General features: G+C 46.3%; 1 protein-coding gene across 7 annotated transcripts in view; it reads left to right on the forward strand.

Annotated features, from left to right (window-relative positions):
* Positions 1–1111: 1111 nt before the first annotated feature.
* Positions 1112–22204, forward strand: part of LOC140717831 (uncharacterized) — a 38790-nt gene continuing 17697 nt past the window's right edge. For 4 of the 7 annotated variants that reach the window (XR_012096626.1, XR_012096628.1, XR_012096627.1 and 1 more), the window contains exons 1-2: positions 1112–1244; positions 6112–6278. The gene's annotated coding sequence lies outside the window, so the exon portion shown is untranslated. Of the gene's footprint in view, positions 1245–1995; positions 2039–6111; positions 6279–22204 lie in introns of all 7 variants that reach the window. The other 3 variants (XM_073031556.1, XM_073031555.1, XM_073031554.1) reach the window with 3 other exon arrangements.

Raw genomic sequence — 22204 nt, forward strand, 5'->3', positions numbered from 1 at the left:
CAGCCTGTCCGCCTTCTGTCACACCATCTTCATCCTTTCAATAAAATCCCCCCCTCACCCCGGGGAACCGGCATCAAACTAATGGGCCGAGTGATCTCCTCCTACCTCTCAGCAATCCATCAGACACCGGCCACAGATGATGCTTCACAAACACCCCCAAATTCCCTCGGAGGAAAATGGAAATAAATCATGAAGCGGGACATTTACTTCGAGATTTGTTCCGCTCTGATGGGGAGACGATCAAGTGTGGGTAACGCCCACTCGTCTTGTCCGATTCCCCGACTGGTTGTAACCAGTGATTGACATCGCTTTGCACCAATGAGAATAGCGCATCTCCTGAATCCTCTGTTGGCTGCGGTAGGGGAAGGGTCTGGTCACGTGATTATTAGTCCAGCCATTTAACCGACAAAGCTCGAGCTCACCAGCGCGTGGGTGACGTAAGACACCGCGCACGTGAGGGCAGATCCCGGTGTGGGAGTCCATGTGTGACGTCAGGCGCGTGGGTGCGCCTGTGTGACGTCACCTGTGGGGCGCGTTCGTATTTAAAACACCTCAGGGGACGTTTCTTATGATTTCAGTGGGACAACAACATTAATCACGGGTTTCATCACTGAATCCTGTGTTGTGTGATGTAAAGTCCCCTGTTATGTGTCGGGCTGTGCAGTGTTGTCGGTGGAGTGGGCAGTGTGGTGTTTGTCTCGATTCGGGTCACAACACCAGAATTGCCAGCGGGGTCCACACATGGTGTATTAGTCAACAGAAAACCTCTCGTCACTGCAGTCTTTGTCTTCTGGTGAACTCAACACCCTGACAATGTGGCCCGTAGGTATCCTTTCCCACCCTCACCATTTTTATTCAGATATTTCCTCCCATCCTTTTTGGTCCTGAAGGAGGGTCTCAGCTGGAAACGTCGACTGATGACTCTTTTCGATAGATGCTGCCTGGCCTGCTGAGTTCCGCCAGAATTTTGTTTGTGTTGTTTTGGGTTTCCACTCTCTGCAGACTTTGTCGTGTTTGTGATTTACCTCTTCGTTGTCCCTCCCGCCTCCGGCCACTGACGGCGCTGCGGACACCTCCGGCCACTGGCGGCGCTGCGGAGACCTCCGGCCACTGGCGGCGCTGCATGGAGCTCCGACACCGGCGGCGAATCCGGCGATGTGCAGTGCCTCCGGTTACAGGTGGTGCTACCGTGAACCTCATTTTAAACGCGCCGGCGGTTCGGCGGTTCTCCGATTGAGGCTGCGGTGAGTAAGCGGCTGATCCCGGGATTGTGTAGATCGGGAGCCGGCTGCAGTGGGAAAGGGCCGGAACCGAGCTCTGCCGGACGGCTGGAGACTCCGGACTCTCCGGTCCCGCAGCCCCGGTTTTAGCTTTTCGTCCGAGCCGGGCTGTGGGATCAGTTAGTGTGGTTCCCAGGCTGGGAGGGGTTTGGGGTGAAGGGGATCTTCTGTGTGTGCGTAGAGGTTATGGGTGGACTGTGGGTGTGGGGTGAGTGGAGGGAAGGGTGTAGTCGGGGGAGAGGGTGGGGTCGTTGTTGTGAGAAAGTGGGATGATTGGACGTTCCGTGACCTGGGTCAAATGAAGTTGTAAATAAGGGAGGATCCGCTCCGTTGTATCGGACACTCTTTCAGTGAGCAACTATTCTCTCTTCATATGAATTACTGTCTAATCTTGATGTTAACATTGTGTTTGTTACAAAACCCCAGAGTCTGGGAAGAGCTGTCACCGTCATGGGCTGTTAGTGCAGATTGGGAAGGAATGGGGTGTCAATGACCTCTGTATCAGAGAAGGACACGGGTTCGTTCAGCCTTCTGTGAGATATAAATGTCCACACAGTGGATTCGGATCGGCTGGCATATCTGGAGTTTGCAAGGGGAAAGGGAGAGAGGAAGGGGCTGAGGAGGGAGAGTTTTAAGCAGTGAAGCATGGTCAGAGGTGGAGGGGTACAGGAGCTGTCTAATAGATCGTTTTAATTGTTTTTATATAATCTCACAGATGGTGACTGAGGAAGAAGCTTGTTGAGGGAGGATACCCGGAGGTGAGCAGGTCAGACACGGTATCAGGAGAGTGACAGTGATGTGATTTCCTGTGTCACAGGTATAGACAGTAGTCTCAAGTGAGGAGTTTGTGTGGAGATGCAGCTTCTCTGGAGGGGGAGGAAAGAGGACACACCAACAGGTGGAACCAGCTGTGGGAAGACATGGTTTGTCAGGTCTGATGACGAGCTGAATGTACCATAACCTTCAGACTGAATCAGAAAACCATTCTGAGTGTATCTGAAATGTGATCACATGCGCAGAGGGCAGGGGTTGTGTCTCCATCAGACCCTCAGTGAGATGGTTCCAGTTACAATGTGCAGGGATGAAAGCACAGTGCTTGGGGCCAGATTTAATCTCTGATTCTGACACAGTGAGAGGGTTCGTTTTACTGTAAGGAAGCAACATTAATGGAAGAAGACACAGTAACTTCATCAATTGCCAGTTGTTTAGCAGAAGCGACCAATTTGTATGTGAGCTTGACAGAAACAGATATTCACAGTGGTGACAAAGGGGTGCAGTCTGGTTTACTTCAGGTTGGAGAGGGGTGTGGAGTTTTGAAATCAATGTCTTGAGGTGCCACCATTGTTAACTTAGCATGGCCGGTGTAGTGTTCTCGTACAGGTGTAGGAACTCTGAACTAAACACTGAGGTAAACCGTAGTCAATGAGGGCATGATCGCAGTAAGATTAACCGTTTACTGTTCACTCTTCCACATTAACGTATGGTGAAAACTGTTGATAAAACAATACAAAAAATATACAGTATTTGTTTCTTTCTTGGCATCACATTTACATCATAAGTACTTGTAAAAGTAGAACTACAACAAACTATATTACATTAAAGTACAACATACAGTCAGAATCTACCTACGCCATCAACTAGCTTTAAATACACTTCACACAAACTATCCAGTAACGCTTTCAATAGGACAAGAAAATAAACTTTATCAACCATCATTACTTTTAACAGAATCAGCATTATCATTTTTACTTCAATATATCGATTATCTTATGAACTTATGGTGTTGCTTCTATGATGTTTCTTAGTGCATAGAATGAAAACTTCTCTCGCGCTGATCCTGCACACACAAGCACCCTCCTTCCCGTTTCTCCAAACCGGTATTTACCCACAAGACGCGGCGAAACTGGGTGTGACGTCATTGCATGCCGCGTTACACCACAGACAACGAATTTACTTTCAACAACCGTAACTTTAACTAGAAAATAATTACAAACGAATTACTAAAGAAAAAATGTAATAAAGCTAAACAAATGCCTTAAGGCAACACAGCCGGTGTGGTGGATCACACAGTGTGGAAACAGGCCTTTGGCCGGCCATACCTGTTATGACCATCCATTCACTGAGACCCCACCAGTCACGTGATCATGTTTGCCCCTCCCATTTAACTGCAGATTAACAATCACTTCGCGCATGCTTACTGTCTCCGGGTGGGCGGTGTTTTCCTTTCAGATCAGTGCTAAAGCGGATCGTCTGCAGGATCGGGAAAAGGTCTTGCCTCCTGCGTTTGGGAGTCGGGCATCACGTGAGGCTGTTTACCGCAGATTTGCCCCATCCTCAGCTTTGTGACGCAAGATCACGTGGTGTGTGTACACAGTCCCTGGATGGGTGGTGATGCTTCCTCTGTGTTGTGTTGGGGAAATCTGATGTTACTGAGTCCCATTAACTTCCCCCAACTTGCCTCGCTTCTTGAGGCTCCTTGCATGTGTCCTTGAGCTTTATGACTGTTGTGTCTTCTCCTGGAGTGGGATGGCTGAGAAAGGAGAACATCCCAGGTTGTGGGGATCTTTGATTTCGCTCCCTGCTTTACCAAGGGACTGGGGAGTCTAGGGCGGAGAATGGTTTCTGTGATGTGCTGATCTGTATCCAAAGGTCTCTGCAGTTCTGCACAGTTACGGGTAGAGTAGTTACCATACAAAGCATGAAGTGTCCAGATGGGAAACATTCTATGGTGTGTTGATTAAAAATTGTGTGAGGATCAAAGTGTATATGGCAAGGTTCTTGTTGTTTGTTCTAACTTTGTCATTTTAGAATCTTTTATACAGTAGTATGTACTATTAATTCAGTATCTGTGTATTGCTGGAGGACCATCAGCGATTGTCCTTGGTCCCTTCTCCCACCTGGTTTCATCTGCTCATTCCCTGCCCATCTTGTTCAACCTCTGTCCAGTCTCCTAACCCAACCCGCCCCTCCCCCCACCTGCTTCAGTGATATACATCAACCATCTAGTTCAATCTCAGTCCACCCTGTATCCCATCGCCTCGATGTTATATCTCAGCAAACTTTCTTCTAACCCTTGTCTTCATCGTGAAGTATTCTTTTGCACCTTTGACCTTGCGGAGTACTTCTGGAATCAGTTTTTGTTAGCTGGAATGCCAGAGGGTCATTGGGTACCAGTTCTGATGTGCATTGGTGTGGAGGTGCAAGTTTTTGAACAGTGACTGGCTGACACACTGCAGCATTTTACTAGCAGCAAAGAGTAGTGGGAGAGTTGTGCTTGGGCTATAATCCTGTGATCGGCATTCCAGGCATATGGAACTGTTGGTGTTTTGGCTTTGAATTTAGTTAGTGCTTCTACAGATGGGGCTGGATGTTCCTCCTTGTGAAATGAAGCACAAATTTCAAGCAGCTGGACATTGCTTGTGGGGAATTCCTGGATTGCACCACCCAGTCTGAGATGTGGGGACGATGTGTGAGACTCTCAGGGTAGGTGAGTGGCAGATTCAGCTGTGTGACTCTGAGGTTGGGTCCTGGGATATCACAGTTTTTGATCTAGGTCAAATGGACCTGGGGATCGTGCTGCTAGGGTTTATGTGGTGTTGAGCGAGTATTTCTGGTCTGGGATCAGATGTTTGTTTCTGGAGTTCCTTTGGAAGCATGACTGATAATCTGAGGAGAGGATGAGTTCCCATTCCATCCTCACAGGGAGAGGCTGTGAGTAAATGGGCTGTTCCGTGTTTACAACAGTAGAAATAGACCCGTGAGTTTGGTGTTCAAACTCTGTTTGGAAATCTCCCCCTCACTGTCACCTGCCTGTCACAAGCAGAATCTGGAGTTGCTGGAGATCTGCACTAAAAACTGAAAATGTTTGAAGTAATTCTGATGAAACGTAATTAACCTGAATTGTAAAGTTGTCCTCTCCCCAAAGCTGTTCCTTACCTGCTAAGCGTTTCTGGTAATTCCATTTTCTTTTCATTACATTCACCCTGGAATGGGTTATATTTCCTGAAATGGGCCTGTTTTAACCTGGAAATGGAAATGGCTCGTTCTGTGATAGTTGAATAGTAAAGAAAGCACAACTTTTCCCTGTAAATTATCCTGGTACCAATTTGTCTGTTATTCCTGAAAATGTGTTCAATACAGGTGTTGCTAACGAGTTTTACAAGGATAATCTCAGGAATGATCGGCTTTATGTACGAGGAGCTTTTGATGGTTCTGGAACTGTACTCAATGAAGTTCAGAGGGACGGTTGGGGCAGTGGGGGCATGTATGGTTAAGTAAACCTACTGAATGCTGAAAAGCCTTGATACAGTGGACATGGAAAGGATGTTTCCATTAGATGGAGAGTCTGTGATCTGACAGCACAGTCTCAGAACAAAGATGCTTCCTTTTAAAACTGAGATGAGAAAAAAATTTTGGCTAAAAGATATCTGATCTCTCGAATTTATTGCCGCAGAAGTTGGTTGAGGCTGCCATTTAGGTACATTTATGATGGAGATTGATATATTCATGATTGCAAAGTAGCTTCAGGGTTACAGGAGGAAGGCAGGATTATGGTGTTGGAATAAAAATCAGCCATGGTTGAATGGTGGGTCAGACCAGATGGATCGAATCACCTAATTTTGTCTTATGTCTTACCATAAATGAATGATGGCTCCTTCTTATCCCATATCGTTTTGTGACGTGTGAGGGACAATAAAAGATTGTTCACTGAGATCATTATATTTGCCTTCAATGTTTAAATTTAAGTAAGTTTTCTTCTTAGAAACATAAATCAGAAATATTTGGTTCTCCTTTTTATTGTTAATGTGCTTCATTATCTTTCATGTTAAAGTTAGACCTGCAGTGAGAGATTTATTGGAAGAAAAACCCCAACTGGAAACAAACCATGACTGAAGACGAGGGAACAGCAACAAGTGAACCAGCCCAAGGATTGGGAGCTTCACTGGAGAGAACCCATCTGACTCGGAGATTCCAGTGATTCAGTCAGGAAAAAGTTTGGTGAGTCTCATTTACTCAAACACTGGTCCTTTAGACATTACGTACCTCTACAAAGGAAGGTAGGGAATAGTTGGAGTGAGACTGAATGTGCCCAGAAAAACCAGTTATGCCTCTGTCAGACCCAGTTGCACTCACTCCAGGTCTGGTAATGAGCTTCCAGCAGCCCAGCCCTTTAAAACCACTCCCATTCTTAAGGCACAAACTAACGGAGATGGGAGTAGACTCTCACATGGTGGATTGGATAGTGGACTACTTGACAGATAGACCTCAGTATGTGCGGTTGGGAGACTGTAGGTCTGACACGGTGGTCAGCAGCACAGGGGCGCCGCAGGGAACCGTACTCTCTCCGGTCCTGTTCACCCTGTACACATCAGACTTCCAATATAACTCAGAATCCTGCCATGTGCAGAAGTTCGCTGATGACACGGCCATAGTGGGGTGTGTCAGGAATGGACAGGAGGAGGAGTATAGGAAACTGATACAGGACTTTGTGATATGGTGCAACTCAAACTACCTGCGTCTCAATATCACCAAGACCAAGGAGATGGTGGTGGACTTTAGGAGATCTAGGCCTCATATGGAGCCAGTGATCATTAATGGAGAATGTGTGGAGCAGGTTAAGACCTACAAGTATCTGGGAGTACAGTTAGACGAGAAGCTAGACTGGACTGCCAACACAGATGCCTTGTGCAGGAAGGCACAGAGTCGAATGTACTTCCTAAGAAGGTTGGCGTCATTCAATATCTGTAGTGAGATGCTGAAGATGTTCTATAGGTCAGTTGTGGAGAGCGCCCTCTTCTTTGTGGTGGTGTGTTGGGGAGGAAGCATTAAGAAGAGGGACGCCTCACGTCTTAATAAGCTGGTAAGGAAGGCGGGCTCTGTCATGGGCAAAATACTGGAGAGTTTAACATCGGTAGCTGAGCGAAGGGTGCTGAGTAGGCTACGGTCAATTATGGATAACTCTGAACATCCCCTACATAGCACCATCCAGAGACAGAGAAGCAGTTTCAGCGACAGGTTACTATCGATGCAATGCTCCTCAGACAGGATGAAGAGGTCAATACTCCCCAATGCCATTAGGCTTTACAATTCTACCGCCAGGACTTAAGAACTTTTTTAAAGCTATTATTAATGCTTTTTGAGATGGTGATTTAGATGCAAATCATATTTTTTTTACTGAGTTAAGTATTGTATGTAATTAGTTTTGCTACAACAAGTGTATGGGACATTGGAAAAAAGTTGAATTTCCCCATGGGGATGAATAAAGTATCTATCTATCTATCTATCTATCATTCTGTGGAAGTCGAATCTGGATAAAGTAACTCAGAGACCGTACAAGTACAAACTCTTTATTCCAGACACCCGGGGCTTACTCAGTTAGTCGCTCAAACAGGAACAGTCTATGACTATTCCCGCCCAATCCATTAACTGACCATTAATACCCCTTACACCACAATATATCCGTTCAGATACCCCCCACACAAGACAGGCTGGAGCCAAAGTTATTTACTACATGACAGCCCCTAAAGACAAATTACAAAATCGTCATAATGGCTTACACACACAGAACAGACTGAAACTGTCCTATCTATGAGTGCACAAGGAGATAAGCATCCTGAAACCCTAGCTAGCTACCCTCTGGAAGAAATATGGCTCAGCACGGGTTAGCACATCTGTTGATCATCAGCAGTTTCTTTCAGAAAAACAGGCTACTATTGTTTAATGAAGTGTTAACCCTTTTACATACTTTATCATTACCTCTTTGTAATGATCAACAAAGCAGTAATTTTTTACAGAGAAATCAACCAAGTACAGCATTGACTTATAAGTGGGTAAAAACAGCATACAACAGTAATTATAACAATGATATGTACAACTACTAAGCCATAATACAACATCATGCCCACATGTTACCGAACAAGCCTTCGAAGGCCACCATTACGACCCGTGAACCCGTGTAAATCCTGCCCTACTTTCTTGATGCTGTGAATCTCCTTGGCAGTGTGCTCAGAGAGGGATGTAATGTTAGTACACACTCATTAGGGATATAGTGCAGCATTCTGTGTCAATAATAGCACAGGTTCCCCCTTTCTCAGCTAGGATAAAATCTAAAGCCATACGATTCTGTAGGACTGTTTACCGGATTACAATCATTTCAATGGATATTTCTGTTACTTGGCCCTGTGTTTCTGTCAGCCCCCCTGAAGTATTGTGGCCAGCTCCTCAAGTGCTGTAGCCAAATTAATTATTTCTCGTGGCTACTCCATAGGAGAAAAAAGTGATTATCCAAAATCGCTCAGTCTCAGTTATTCCTGTCTGCTGCTGGGCACCTGCAAGTATGGCCAAGATGTATGTCTCCCAGTCTAGGAAGTTCCATTTGGTGGGGGCCTGAGATACCATCCCTCAAAACACTGACAGCCACAGTCATCTCTGATTGGACCACAGTTCCTCACTTCACTTCCCCGGGTGTTATTTGAGAAAGCCCAGGCTGAAAGTTCTTCACTCTGGTTGAGCGGGATTACTGACATTGGAATCATAGTTTTACCATGCTGCCGAATTTTGGCACAAACCCAGGAGGCCCCTAGTTCTACCTGTTTGGCATAGGTGTGACAGAGAGACAGAAAGGTGTTAACATGGGGCCCCCGGAAGCTGGGTGAGCCCTCTCAAAGACATAAACACGAACACCACTATCAAACAATACATTTTCCTTTAGTCCAAGAGAGTCCTGCTACTCAGTTACTTCAGTAACACGTTTGGTGTCGGTTCAATGTATTCACTGAGATTGCCCCTTCAGTTTCACAGCTGTGGGAGTGGTCAGCAACACCCGATATGGTCCTCTCCACTGAAGTCTGAGTTTCCCTCAATCCCAGTTCTTGATCAGGACAGAATTCCCAGGTTCTGTGGTGGGATAGTCACTCCTCTCTGCTGGGTAGTTCTCTTCCTTGTAAGCTTGTCGTATCTGTAAATGTCATGCTTGGAAAAGTTTGGTTAGTTGGCATATATGTTTCCCCATCTCTTCCCCTAGGGCATATATGTCAAACTCAAGGCCCAAGGGCCAAATCTGGCCCACGGTGGAATTATCTTTGGCCCGTGAGATAATATCTAATTACTATTAAAGCTGGCCCTAGTAATCGAAGCGCCTATGGCGTATGATATGGCTAATGCTGAGTTTATTCAGGTATCAGGTTTTCAGGGTTTTTAGTGTTTATTCGGCAGTCTTCTTCATAAGAAACAGAATTTGTAAAGTGAAACACTTTGTAGTTATAGCAGAGACTGAGACACATGAGAGCAGGCTGAAAAAACGGAGGCAACGAAAGCTGCGTTTGCACACGATCCGACTGATCAAGCCCGCATGAAGCTGCATTTTACTCAATCCGGCCCGTGACCTAAAATGAGTTTGATACCCCTGCCCTAGGGTATGCATATCCAATTTTGCTGGGAGCAATGGTATACAAGGTTTTATTCCCCAGGGTGTCCTCATGGGCTGTCCATAAATGACTTCAGCTGGTGACAACCCTGTTTTCCCCTGTGGGGTAACCCTCATGTGGAATAGAGGTAACAGTAGGACCTTCAACCAAGCTCTTCAGAGTGCCATTGACTCATTCCACAATGCCAGCAGCCCGTGGTGGTGTACACAGTGGAATTGTTGCTTGATAGCTAGTTTGTTACTGTGGTGAACTACATATACCTGTCTGGACACGCCCCCTGATGACTGCTCTTGTGGCTCCTCCCACAGACCCCTGTATAAAGGTGATGGAGGTCTGAGCCCGGCCTCTCAGTCTCCAGGATGTAGTATGGTGGTCACTCACTGCTTGTTCCTTCTTCCAGTCAATAAAAGCCGATACCTTGCTTTTACGTCTCAGAGTGAGTTATTGATGGTGCATCAGTTACATACCCCTTTGCTTGCTTTCACCACAAAGTGTGGGCCATTGTCAGAGCTCAGCATCTCTGGCAGGCCGTACCTGGGGATTTAATCCCATGATAATACCTTACAAAAGACATAGCATTATTATTATTAGTTGCAATAGCTTCAATCCATCTACTAAACACATCTGTAATAGCTATGCAGTATCTATAGCAATGTACTCGAGGCAATTCAATAAAATCAACTTGTAGACTTGAAAAAGGTCCACCTGTCAAGGGAGTCGTACCCGGTGTGCAGGGTACAGGTTACCAACCATTCCCTCCTTTCCCAGATGTGTACAGTTGTGTAGATAATCGACCAATATTGGTAAAAACTGTGTAGGAGCACAAACCTGTCCCACTGGGGTGATCCAAAAATCAAGGTCAGGGTCTTTCTGGCACCCCATCTGGGACCACAGTTTGTGCTCCTCCTCAGAGGCATCCCCATGAAAAGTATGCACCTCCCCCATGTCTGGCAAACCAGTTCTGCTTAAGTCACAGAGGGCTGCTTGACGGGAATCCGAGGGGACTACAACTGCTGAGGACTGTGCTGCACTTTTCGCTGTCTAATCTGCTAAAGCATTGCCTTTAGTGACCAGGTGGGACATGTGGACATCGGCTGCACATTTAATAATAGCCAAGACTCAAGGTAGCTGTAGAGCAGTGAGTAAGTTGTTTACAAAGGTGGCATTACTAATGGGGTGGCCAGAGGAAGTCAGGAATCCCCATGTTCCCAGAGAGCCTCGTAGTCATGTGCAACTCCAAACGCATAACAGGAGACTGTGTAAACGTTCGCACTTTAGTCTGTTGCTAGGATACAGGCACAAGTCAGAGCAAACAGCTCAGCCTTCTGGGCGGAGACAACTGCTTCAAAAGAGGCTTGCTCAATTATTTTCACTGTCCGTCACTGTTGCATAGCCAGAATATCATTTTCCTGCTGGATCCACAAAAGAGCTTCCATCCTCAAAACATTGCCTTGGGCTTGAGGGGGTATCGTGGAATGGATGGGAGAGTCTTTCCTTCTTTCACAGTGATCCGGACAGGGGTGCAGTTGGTGTGGCTGACTTCATAGCCTGAAATTGCCCAGAGATGGGGTACGACATCTTGGGTTCGGTCAATATTAAAAGAATGTCTTAACAGATGTCCTGTCTTCACCTCAGACTCCTTTCAATATCAGAGTTGGTCAACAGCCAAGTCTTGCCACTCTCCCTCGGTGCGGAAGGCTTGTTTTGTCAGGGTGTAGGCAGGAAACCCTAGGCAAACCCTAACAGTGGTATGGGGAACCACCAGTCCTGTCTGTCACCAAAGGAAATCCGGCACTTCAGCCAGTAATGGACTGCTCTCTCTTCCTTTAACCTCTCCAATCACCGTGACTGGGAACTTCTGTCCCTCTAGGGGTGCATAATATTGGTTTTCCTCAGTTGAGCACCCCATAGGGTCATAGCACTGGGTCGACCGTTGGCAGAAAGGGTTTAAACGCAGTGGAGTCCAGATTAAGTGCCCACCACTGGGGGTTTGGAAACTGGGGAAGCTGTCCGTTGTTCACTAGTCCCAGGGTGATACCCTTGCCCGTGCATAGAATCTTGATTTCCAACAGACAGAGCAAGTCTCTCCCTGCTAGATTACACCCCTGACTGGTGTTGACTGTAAATGAAACCTCGCACTGGTTCCCCTGGAATTCCACCTGCAGTGGCTGGGTACGTGAATACATGCATTCCGTGCCTTCGAAACCAGGCAGAGTGATTGTAGCATCTGATAGCTGGAATCCCTTTTCTGATACTACTTCCTGATCAAGAGTGGTTGTGGTTGCCCCCGTATCAATCATAAACGGAATTGGAATTCCAGCAACTTGCAATATTACATTGGGCTCTTCCTGAGGGGTGGTACTCATGGTAGGAAGCTTCCTTGCTTGTCAATTTCTTAACGGGTTGTTGTCCCCACCTGATCCTTGGTAGCTTTTTGTTCCCATTTCTGATCCCCAGATATGGCCACTCACGTCCTTCTTCCCGCTGAACATATTTACCTTTAATATTAGTGGCCTTCAGTGTTGATCGGGATTTGAAAGCCAGGTGCCAATAATATGTCAAAGCTCGTCTCATTCGATTTTGGTCATTGTCAGGCCAATCCATAATACTTGTTTTAATCATGTTGGCTCACTTAGTTGGTAAGCATTGGAGCAGTCAAGCATTAAACTGGGGGGATGGATTCCCATTATTAAAGGCTTGGTGTCCTGCGAAAGTGCCGTAGCAGGCCACAAATCATTCCCAATAGTCTGTTCCCGATTCTCCAGACTTAGGTTTGCATTCAAGTACTTTAGTGATGTTCACAGGTTGTTCGAGAGCCCTTTCCAAGGCTTGAATAATCTGGTCTGTCTGTTCATTCTCATTATGGTTTCCTGCCTGTAGCTCCTGATAGGTTTGGTATCTCAATTCTGCCTTCCATTTCCACCCCTCATCAGCTGAGAGAATCATGCAGCAGAGACCAAATAAATCTTGTGGGGTCGCATTAAACATTTGTATAGTACTGCGGACATACTGAGCAAACTGTGCTGTGTTTATTTTTCTATCTGGAGCCTGATTCATGATCATTATCATTTCTTGAGGCTTCCAGGGTGCAGACACAGGAATGTCTGAGGGCTGTCCCTCCTCCTGCTCGTGGACTGAGCAGCATTCAGGTGGGCAGTTGTCTTTGTGGAGCCATTAACTCTGGAGTTTTATTGGACTCTTCCCTCCCTGTCTTGGAATAATTCTCAGTATTCCCTTTCTGGATCTCAGGGTATAGGGACCTACCCTTCCCTGCCGCCACTGTTTTACCCGAGTGGCCACCGTATCTGAGTACTGGGAGGATTGGGGTTCAGGGGCACTGGGTGCACTTGGCCCCTGGTAAGGTGAGAAGGGTACTGTGGGTGCCCACTCCTCATCACGGCCACTGTCCTCAAACAGGGTCGGTATGCCAGACAAATGGGTTCGGGATCCCTTGCTTCCCTATCAGTTTGAACTTTAGACTGACCTTACTGCCCTTCTCTCCTATCTAGGCCAACCTTGGTTTGCTTACGTTGTTTTTCCTGCTCTCGTTTTTGGGGCCCATCCACCCATTCACACACTGCTTTTAGTGTCTCCCAACCTTTGGCGTTCCTTCTGCAGTACATACCTCTATCCCTTTGTCACATGCATTATTCCTCCAACTTGCTAATAATATACGGTCCCACTTTACATCTGCCATTCACTTTTTAACAATTTCCACTTCTTTCCACAGTTCTTTTTCCATATCAAATTTACTGCTTGTTCTCATGAGGTAATATCACAGGTTACCCCCCCCCCCCCCCCCATGGCCACATTTTGTTCCCCAATTTCTTATTCAGCACTGCACTCAACATTCGCAAATCATTTTCCTTGTCTGGAAAACTCTCACACGTATTGTGTAGGGCTGCTCCTGGCCCACTCGTATCAATTGACTGCAATTGACCCATGTTCTCTAAGTAATTTACCCGGCACAAAGCCTCCTGCTCAATTGACAATCAGATAAATTTACCCAGCTGGCACCTCCTGCCCACTTAATAAATTTACCCGGCTGGTACCTCCTGCTGAATTGATGAATTTACACGGCACATCTGCCTCCTGCCTACTTAGTAAAATTTAGCCTACCTAATACGAGTCTCCCAACAGATTCTCTCCTGTTCCCGTCAAGGTATGCGATCAGCCTTGGGCGAGGAACTGTACCTCCAAAGCAACTAACAGAGAGCAACAAAAGGTAAAATACTTATTGGGTGCCTGGTCGGTCTCTGCAGTCCCCAGAGTGGTCCAGCCGCTTACTCAGTCCGTCTGCTTGGCACTCCCTATATTGGGATCCTGTTCATGACGCCAAATGTTAAAGTTGAATCTGAATAAAATTTGGGAGACCAGCTTCTTATCGTCACCACATTTTATTGTGCATTCTCCTGCAGGAGTTTGAGACCCAGTTGTCAAAGCAAAGGCACGTAACCACTGCCACCATCTGACAAGTGGACTGACTTAGTCAGGTTACAGCCATATATTTATACATAGTAAGCTCCTATTGCAAGATGTTATTTGAACTGGAATGCCCACCAACTCTATTGGTGCAAAGCTTAATTAGATCAGAGAGTTCACTAAATCATAGTTTTAATTATAGATGGATGTACCGTCCAGTCCTTATCCTTTGCAAGGACTTAATTACAGGCAGATGTTCATTCCTGTCCTTATTAGCGAGTCCTACTCCCTTTAGTCAAATGAGGGTACAATGTGTAATGTTATCAACTAATGAGGGTACAATGTATGATGTTATCAGCTCTTAGTGTGTCTCTCTGCAAGCCACAGAGAACTGGTAATGAGCCTGTCTTAGCTAACTGCTGAAGACAAAAGTTTATTTCAGTTCAAAAATTTCTATTCGGTTCCTATTATTCTTTAAGCCAGAGGTTACATAGGTTCAAATGTTTTTTTTTTAATATATCCTCAACTCCTCAGGAGTGCTCAGGGGAAATATTTATGTCTGATATAGAAACTGTGTGTATTGTGGTGATGCAAAAGTTGCTGGAGAATTTACAAGTGGGAAGAAGTGGAGTGATGTTTGGAAATCTGGCTTTTTAAAGCATAATTTAGCAAGCAAACCACATATGGCCAATGTGCAAAAGCTCTGGTGAGAAAATCCTTCATTACCCATTACAGGCCTGCTACATAGGTTGTGTGAGAGTGCAGATGAACTCGATCAAACCCAGAGGAGATCAAAGTTCTTATCGACAGTGATTTGCTAGCTGTTAAAATGAATACCTCTCTATATAAAAGTCACTGTACACATGTTGTCACTGGGTAAAGAAATGCACAATGCAAGATTTATGTGCACACTAGTCATTACTAATTGGAAGGGACATTGGTGGGAAGGTGGGGAAACCTCCAGTGTCCCTGATGCCCTCACATACAAGATGTGCATCCAGCTGCAGCTTGTAACCCTGCACTTTAAGCAGTTGGAACTTGAAATGCATGAATTCCAGATCATCCAGGAGTTGGAAGGGGTGATAGATATGACATGAAGAGAGGTGAGTTAACCCAAGGTGCAGGACACAGGAAACTGGGTGAGAGTCAGGAAAAGGAATGAGGTTAAATAGCCATCGCAGAGTACTCTTGTGGACATCCCATACAACAACAGGTAAACCACTTTAGAAACTGTGGGGGGGATTACCTGGCAGAGGAAAGTCAAAGGGGTGATAGGGGATTTGTTAGTTAGGGGAACAGAACAAGAAAGGACTAATATCCTAGTGGTAAGGCTTGCTAGTGCTAGTGTGGGGGGACCTGGGTGATGAGGTTAAAATAAGTTGTAGGGGGAGTGGGAGCCAGAATGACAGAACAGGTAGTGGAGAGGGTGAAATGAATTGAACTGAATTTATCACATATACCCTTCATATACATGAGGACTATAAATCTTTACATATGTCTCTGTCTAAATGTGCAATGTGTAATTTATAGTGATTTATAAGAGATAATTTGTACAAAGGACAGTCAATATAGCATAGAAATGCAATTGTATCAGCATGAATTAATCAGTCTGATGTCCCAGAGCCTGTTGGCCCTTTTGCTGTGGTACCGTTCCCCGAATGGTAGCAGCAGGAACAGTTTGTGCTTGTGGTGAATTCGGTCCCCAATATCCTTTAGGCCCTTTTTACACACCTGTCTCTGTAAATGTCCTGAATAGTGAGAAGTTCACATCTCCAGATTCGCTGGGCTGCCTGCACCACTTTCTGCAGGGTCCTGCGATTAAGGGAAGTACAGTTCCCATACCAGGCAGTGATGCAGCCAGTCAGGATGCTCTCAATTGTGTCCCTGTAGAAAGGTCTTAGGATTTGGGGCCCCATCCCAAACTTGTTGAATCATCTGAGGTGAAAGAGGTGCTGCTGTGCTCTTTTCACAATACAGCCAGTATGTACAGACCTTGTGAGATCCTCGGTGATGTTTACGCCGAGGAACTTAAAGTTGCTCACCCTTTCAACCTCAGATCCATTGATGTCAATAGGGGTAAGCCTGTCTCCATTCCTCCTGTCATCCACAATTAGCTCCTTTGTTTTTGTGACAATGAGGGAGAGTTTGTTTTCTTGACACCAGTCAGATGCTGTTCAGACCTCAGATAGAGTCAGCAACCAAATGGTTGAGCATGGTACGATGAATGTGCTGATCTGTGTATATCACAGTGCAAGAAGCATCATAGGGAAGCCAGATGAGCTCAGGACAGGGAACTATGGTATTGTAGCCATTATTGGGATTTGGCTGCACCCAACAGTCTGAGGAATTTAGGGGAACAAAGTTGTAGAGAGATTGCAGACCATGCCAAGAAACAAAGGTTGGTTTAGTAAGTTATTTTAACTTTCCATATATTGACTGGGTCTCCCATACTGTAAAAGGTCTAGATAGGGTAGAGTTTGTCAAATGTGCCCTTAATCAGTACATAGAATTCCCAATGTAGAGGTGTGCAATAAGCTGTTAGGAAGTGATCCAGGACTGATGACAGAAATTGGTGATCATAATGCCATGAGATTCAAAGTAAATATGGAAAAAGATTGGTCTGGACCACAGGTTGAGATTCTAAATTGGAAAAAGTTCAATTTTGATGGTATCAGAAATGATCTTACAAGTGTGGTCTAGGACAGGCTGTTTTCTTGCAAAGGAGTACTTGTAAGTGGGAGGCCTTCAGAAGTTAAATCTGAGGGTGTCTAGTTTGTATGTGCCTGCCAAAATAAAAGTTGAAAGGTAACTGGTGCAAGGAATCTTGGTGTTCAAGAGATTCTGAGGCCCTGGATACTGTATTTTGTTCCTCTAAATGTCTCAGACTGTTGGGTGCTACCAAGACTCATGATTGACTACAATATCAGAATTCCACACTCTTTGCTCATCTGACTTTTTTTTGCCATCTTCTGTTGGTTTCTGAAAGCTTCTCAATAGTTTTTGCTGTTTATTTTGCCGTCTCTTTGGCTTCTCATTTTAGCCATGGTTGTGTCCTCCTGCCCTTCCAATGGTTCCACTTCTTTGGGATGTATCGATCACTCAGCTCCCGAATTGCTCTCAGAAACTCCAGCCATTGCTTTTCCCTTCCAAACAAGTTTGGCCAGCTTCTCTGTCATAGAAACATGGAGAAGTTCAGTATGGAAACAAAGTAAATGGCAGGATGCTTGGTAGTGTGGAAGAGCAGAGGGATCTGGGGGTACATGTCCACAGATCCCTGAAAGTTGCTTCACAGGTAGATAGGGTAGTTAAGAAAGCTTATGGGGTGTTAGCTTTCATAAGTCGAGGGATAGATTTGAAGAGACACAATGTAATGATGCAGCTCTATAAAACTCCAGTTAGGCCACGCTTGGAGTACTGTGTCCAGTTCTGGTCGCCTCAGTATAGGAAGGATGTGGAAGCATTGGAAAGGGTACAGAGGAGATTTACCAGGATGCTGCCTGGTTTGGAGAGTATGGATTATGATCAGAGATTAAGGGAGCTGGAGCTTTACTCTTTGGAGAGAAGGAGGATGAGAGGAGACATGATAGAGGTGTACAAGATATTAAGAGGAATAGACAGAGTGGACAGCCAGCGTCTCTTCCCCAGGGCACTACTGCTTAGTACAAGAGGACATGGCTTTAAGATAAGGGGAGTTCAAGGGGGATATTAGAGGAAGGTTTTTCACTCAGAGAGTGGTTGGTGTGTGGAATGCACTGCCTGAGTCAGTGGTAGAGGCAGATACACTAGTGAAGTTTAAGAGACTACTAGACAGGCATATGGAAGAATTTAAGGTGGGGGGTTATATGGGAGGCAGGGTTTGAGGGTCAGCACAACATGTGGGCCAAAGGGCCTGTAATGTGCTATACTATTCTACGTTCTATGAAACGGGCTATTTGGCCCATCTGGTCAATGCCAAGAAAATAAGCTGTCTAATGCAACTATCTGCACCGGTGCCATCGTCCTTCATACCCCTACCATCCAGGCTCCCATCCAAACCTCTTTGAAGTGGTGAAACCGTGCTCATATTCACCACTTGTGCTGGTGTCAGAAACGTCCTGACCCTGAATAATGGCAAAGGACAAATTCAAGGAAACAAAGTTTATTAGAACAGGTCTGCAGAGCTGGGTGCCTTTAAAAAAAAGGACCCTGAGCTTTACACAGTTCCAACTTTTATATGTCTCTCTCAACTCCTCCCCTCCCAACTCAGAAGAGCCAGGAAGTGCACATTCTTGAGCTTAGTACTCAGTACTTTTCCATTCCATAATTGGAGTTGTCTTTCTTTTACAACCTGCAGTCCACCGTTACATCCTCCATGTTATTATCAGTAGCTTATTTCACAATCTCCATGGTTACACACCTGCAGCTTTAGCGACTACCCCCCTCCCCCTTAGTCATCCTTGCGTTAGCAGTCGGGTCACTGCACATCTTAATAACGTAATTACCTCTCACAAATCCACCCTTTTTCTTTTAAGATGTGCATAGCTCTCATAGGGTTTCCTCCTATGGGATCTGTCGTTCTCCCTCCTCTAGTGGCAACTCAGTATTCCCGTGTAGCAGCATTATTTTTAGCTCGTTAGTACCGTGCTGAGGTATTGCTATTGCCTGAAGTTGTGACACACTTCGTCTTATTTGTGCTTGTACACAGGGAATGAGGCAGGGTATAAGCATCAAACTCATTAATCCACCTCCCACCATCCAGAGTGCTGTTCGCCACCAACTGCCTTTATTATAGACCTGATAGTACGGCTTACCATTTTCCCAACACTCTTCTGCTTTTATCATAACAACTGTCATTTACATGCGAGTGGGACACGAAGGATCCAGGGAAGACCCGACTTCCCACCCGCACTATTGTTCGACACTTATCACATCTTCCCTCCATCCTCCCAACACATAATATGCACAGTATAATACAAATTGTCCATATTACTGCGTTTTTCATACGACTCATCTCTGTTGCCTCTTTAGTTTCACCACCAATGGTTTTTCTCCTGGTGCACAGGTCCACTCGTCACCGCTCTCAGGCTTCACAGGCCCCTTTATTCTTGACGCGTGTGTCCACCCTTTTTCTTTTGTCCGAACTGCAGCTTCAGTTGTGAGCAGGACCTGGAAGGGGCCTTCCCACTGCGGTTGGAGCTTCTCTGGCTTCCAAGTTTTCCCCAGAACCCAATCCCCTGTGGTTACTTGGTGTAGAGCAAAGTCAAGTGGCGGTGTCTGGGCGAGCAGACCTTTCTTGCGTAGCTCTGCAAAGGAACGGGACAAGGCCAGTAAATAGTCCTTTACAAATAAATCACCCCCCTGTAGAGTGGGATACCCCTCTATTTTATTCCAATATGGCAGTCCAAAGAGCATCTCATAAGGAGATACTCCTATGTCCTTCCGGGGCGCTGTACGTATTCTCAGGAGAGCGATCGGCAAACACTTGGTCCATGGTAGCTTGGTTTCCAACATCAACTTGGTTAGCTGTGCCTTCAGGGTGCTGTTCATTCGTTCTACTCTTCCTGAACTCTGGGGATGCCACGGGGTATGGTACTTCCATTCGATATCAAGTGCATCGCAAATTAACTGGTGCGTCTTGGAGGCGAAGTGTGTCCCCCGGTCAGAGTCTATGGACCCCACAATTCCATATCTGGGGATTATGTTCTCAAGTAGTATCCGAGCTACTGTGGGCGCATCTGCCTTAGTAGTTGGGTATGCTTCCACCCAGCGTGTAAAGTGATCCACGATTACCAATAAGTATTTCCATCTCTGCACTGGGGGCAGCTCGGTGAAGTCGATTTGGATTCTATGGAAGGGTCTCATGGCCAGGGGCTGGCCGCCTCTTGGGATGGATCGCATCACTTTCTTGTTTATTCGCTGGCACGTTGGACATCCAGTTACCTCTTGTTGGGCCAAAGTGTAGATTCCCTTGCATGCATATTCTCTCAGAATCGTGTCACACATGGCCTGCACTCCCCAATGGGTTTGTTGGTGCAGTCGTTGGAGGATACTCCGGGTAACCTCTTTATTTAGGAGCTGCCTACCATCGGGGATCTTCCACCTTCCATCTGAGTCCTGTCGGGCTCCCAGCTGATTCATCTTGTCGATTTCAAATTGGGAGAAGACTGGGTGCTTGATGATCCCTTCTTGCATTGGGATCAAAGTCAAGAGTCTTATCGGCTCCTCAAGGGCTGCCCGTCTCGCCTCTTCGTCTGCCAGCCTGCTCCCTACCGCCTCAGGGGTTGATCCTCTCTGGTGTCCGGGTACATGCACAACGGCAATCTCTGCTGGCAACCTGAGTGCCTCCAGGGTGGTCTCTATCATTTGCTCATGTGCCAGCCCCTTCCCTCTTGCTGTTATCAGACCCCTTTCTTTCCAGATCTTCCCAAATGTATGCACTATACCATAGGCGTATTTGGAGTCGGTGTATATTGTACCAACTTGTTCTTTTAATAGCGTTAATGCTCTCTGCAGCGCATACAATTCGCAAGACTGGGCAGACCAATTTCCTGGGAGTCTCCTTTTTCTTCCATCGATGACAGCGTACCCACTGTATCGGGTTCCATTGATACATCGGGATGATCCATCTATGTACAGGTCCTGTCCTTCCCCTAATGGAACCTCCTGCAAGTCCTCCCTGCTTTTGGTTTGTAAGTCGACAAGCTCGATACAGTCGTGCTCCAGTTCCTCATTATCTGAACCTCCATATAGGAATTGGGCCGGGTTACAACTGGAGTCCTTAGTAAAGTTCAAATCTTCACCTACCATCAGGATGGTTTCATACTTCAGGATGCGAGAGTCAGTTAACCAGCGATGTGCTTTCTGGACTAACAAGGCACTGACAGAATGCGGGGAGTGTATTGTGATCCTTCCCCCAAAAGTCAATTTCCGAGCCTCTTCCACCAGTACTGCAGTCGCTGCCACGGCCTGCACGCAAGTGGGCCACCCGCGCGATACCGGGTCCAACATTTTTGACAGAAATGCTACGGGTTGCCGTCTTCCCCCTCTCTCCTGGGTGAGGACCCCCTGCTCCATTCCCTCCGCGGTGTTAACATACAACTGGAAGGATTTGTCCAACGCCGGCAGGGCCAGCACAGGGGCACGGATCAGTTGCCCTTTTATATAATTAAATTTCTGTTCTTCCTCCATAGTCCACTTTAGACCGGGCTCCTCCTGTCCGAGTTTGTCATATAGAAATTTTACTAGCGGGGTATAATTCTCAATCCAGATCCTACAATACCCTACCAGTCCCAGGAATTGTCTTATCTCTTTCTTTGTTCGGGGCAATGGCATTCCCGTAATTCCTGCTATCCGCTCAGGTGTAATACGGCGTTGTCCTTTGCTCACCTGATGGCCCAGATACCTCACTTCTTGTTCCACAAACTGAAGCTTCTTCTTCGAGACTCTTAATCCTTGTTCTCCCAAGAAGTTTAACAGGGCGATTGTATCCGCCTGTACCTCCTCCTTCATTGGCCCGGACAGCAGTAGATCGTCTACGTACTGCAGTAGTTGATTCCTTGGTGCACATTGGAACCTTTCCAGAACCTGCTCCAGTATTTGCCCAAACAGATTAGGTGATTCAGTGAACCTCTGGGGTAGAACCGTCCACCTTAGTTGTCGCTTTCGTCCAGTAAGGGGATTCTCCCACTCGAATGCGAACATATCACGACTGTCCTCCGCCAGCGGGCAACTCCAAAAAGCATCCTTTAGATCTATTACACTGAACCACTCGTGGTCTGGGGAGATCTTGCTCATCAGTGTGTAAGGATTGGGGACCACAGGGTACCGAGTCTGTACCACCGCGTTTAAGCCCCTCAAGTCTTGGACCATCCTGTAACTTCCGTCCGGCTTCCTCACCGGGAGGATCGGGGTGTTATATGGTGACATACACTCTTCCAGAAGTCCATCTGCGATCAGTCCTTCTATTACCGGTTGCAGGCCTTTCCTCCCTTCCATTGAAATAGGGTACTGTTTTCTCTGTACTGGTGAACTGTTAGGTAATAGTGAGATTTGCAAGGGGGGGGCGTTCAACCCCCCCCCCCCCCCGGTTCCCTTCCT

This window comes from Hemitrygon akajei, chromosome 28 (assembly GCF_048418815.1).
Source record: "Hemitrygon akajei chromosome 28, sHemAka1.3, whole genome shotgun sequence".
Classification (NCBI taxonomy): Eukaryota; Metazoa; Chordata; class Chondrichthyes; order Myliobatiformes; family Dasyatidae; genus Hemitrygon; species Hemitrygon akajei.